Source organism: Gavialis gangeticus, unplaced genomic scaffold (genome assembly GCF_001723915.1).
Source record: "Gavialis gangeticus isolate Ggan-Ray unplaced genomic scaffold, GavGan_comp1, whole genome shotgun sequence".
Classification (NCBI taxonomy): Eukaryota; Metazoa; Chordata; order Crocodylia; family Gavialidae; genus Gavialis; species Gavialis gangeticus.
In genome coordinates, this window is record NW_017728992.1 from 138,967,810 (window position 1) to 138,970,253 (window position 2,444).

Here is a 2,444-nt window from a genome sequence, read left to right on the forward strand (position 1 = left end):
GCAGGCCCCGCCCCCTCCTTAAGCAGGCCCCTTCCCCCGCTCCACACCGACCTCTGCTGCTGGCCTGGCCCTCGCCCAGGGCCGGAGGGGCTGCGGCAGGCGCTGCTGTTCTCCGGGCAGGTCGCGTCCTCACGGGGAGCTCCCCCTAGGTTGTGCCGAGCCCGGGGGAAGCTGACGCGGGAACCAGTTTGCGGCCCGGATCATAGAGAACACGCCCACTGCCTAGCGCGGCGCGTCGCTCCCCAAACAGGAAATACCATGGAGAGGGCGCCTGGCGCTGTCCTAGAGCGGTCCCGAGCGCCAGAGCGTCCCGCAACGCGCATCGCCGGGCTGCTTGATTGGCAAGTGTGGGGACAAATCAGAGGAGGAGGCTGGCTAACGGGGATGGGACCGCGAGTCGTTGTGTTGCGGGGGGCGCCGGCAGGAGGCTCGCCGCTCCCGGGGGGACGGTGGCTAACAGGACTCATGGGGCGGGGCAGGCTGGAGCGGAGCCGCGGGCAGCGAGGCGCTTCCCTGGCCGCGGCGAGAGCGGTGTCGCGGAGCACGGCCGCCCTGAGGGGTTGGGGGGGAGCCTCCCTGCTGCCTCCGCCCGGCCCGAGGGAGACGCTGCCGGAGACGCCTTCCCGGTCCCGCAGGCAGGCTTCCTGGGGGCCCAGGACGCCGGCTGCTCCCTTGGCAACAGGCGCTGCTCTTCCACTTCTCCGGCACGCTGGTGGGGGCTCCCTTGCTCCTGCCTCCCCACGTGTGACGCAGATAAAACGTATTAAACCAAGGAAATGGTGGTTTTGGGGTGCTCCCCTTTCCCACCAGCAATCGAGGCCATCTCGTCTTCCAGAGTTCAGAGCAACACACGGGGGATTTTAAAGCCCCGTGACCGGTTGCCCCAACGAGAGGCAATAAGGAGTGTGGCTGGGAGCAGGGCGGCGTCCAGGAAGCGCCCGGTGCGGTCACCAATTAGCTTTTTTGCAATCGGTTGCGATATGTAACCCCTTGGGGCACTAGCATCGGGACTGCCGCGCAGGAAAGACACTATGACTGCGGTACGTGTTACCTCTGTGCTGACCGTGAAGGAGACGCCCTGGTGAACTTCCAGGTGCCTTTTTTACACAGAAAAGCTCTGGTCCTTTACAAACGTGTGAGTGTTTTTAAACAGAATAGACTAGGAGTACGTTTTTACCTGAGGAGCTCCGTTTAACTGCATAACTCTCTAGCTGGGCTTCTAATGCAGCTTTGACCTGACTAGGCTCTGTCAGTTCAGGATTACTTGGAGGCATAAGGGACTCTGAAACAAGGTAACCAGCCTTAATGAGGTGCTAAAAGCTTTGTTCAGTGCTCTTCCTGTAGTCAGCTGACATTATTTACATTGAGTTCTGAAGTGCCTGGCACTTTTTTTCAATCCTGAGGCTAAATACTTAAATGGAGCTAACTGTACTGATGACCCTTCTCCCCAGCCCTCTTTTCCCCCAAAACAAAGAGCTCTGTGTGTTCAGCTTTTGCTTGCACACACAACTGATCTGCCCTGTTTCATGATGTGTTTGTTTTTTGGGGGTTTTTGGAGAAAATCCTGTATCCCCATTATAGGATGGGGTGTGAATGAAGACAGGCACTTAACAACCAGGCTGGTGTTACAGATTAAATAACAGATTAGTGCATTTACAGCATCTAAAAAAGTAAATTGTCACCAAGAAAGTTCATATCTGTCTCAACAAGTTAATCTATAATGTGCCACCCTGTCCTACCAGTAGCCAGACTGAATAGTGGGAAATGGATGGTTTTAGTTTCTTCTAAAACAGAAAAGCAGGGAGTCATTATCAGCTGTGCAGAATGAGATGGGAGATGTGATTCAGAGAACTTCCATTTCCTGTTTGAAACCTACTAGCTTTTTACCCAGGGCAAATGTAGACTGCATGATTAATTAAATGATTCTTTTTTCTTAGGACAGGAGTGGGCAATTTTTGGGTGGAGGGCCACTTACGGAGTTTTAGCAAGCTGTTGAGGGCCATGTGGGTAGCCCTGCCCCTTGACATGTGCCCTGCCCCCTGGTCACGGCATTGGGACCGGAAATCCATCCCTAACCTCTGGCCTTTCCCCCTTGCCTCTGGAAGTACTCCTTTGGGCAACCCCTTTTCCCATCTTAGAATGGGAAAAAACCCTGAACGAATTATATACTAAAAATCAAACACCCATAATAATATATTTTAATTAAAAAAAAATGTGTTTCCTGATTTGTGTGTGTGTTTGTGCTTTATATGTAGAAGTGATTGCATAATAGCTCAAAATGCAGTCTGACTTGTATAGTGTGGTGTGTGCAGGGATGAGGGGTTTGTGTGGATATGTATGTGGGGGGTACAGTATTTGTAGGGTGTGTGATTGTGTGTGGGAGAGGGTGCAGCTATGGGGTTTGCGGGAAGAGTTTGAGGTTATGTGCGGTGTGCATGGAACCC

At 53.7% G+C, this 2,444-nt stretch overlaps 1 protein-coding gene across 1 annotated transcript in view; it reads right to left on the minus strand.

Moving 5' to 3' along the window:
- The window catches only part of PEX2 (peroxisomal biogenesis factor 2), a 24,593-nt gene extending 24,258 nt beyond the window's left edge, over positions 1 to 335 (minus strand). Inside the window, exon 1 of the mRNA XM_019527826.1 lies at positions 52 to 335. The gene's annotated coding sequence lies outside the window, so the exon portion shown is untranslated. The remainder of the gene's footprint in view (positions 1 to 51) is intronic.
- Positions 336 to 2,444: the final 2,109 nt, after the last annotated feature.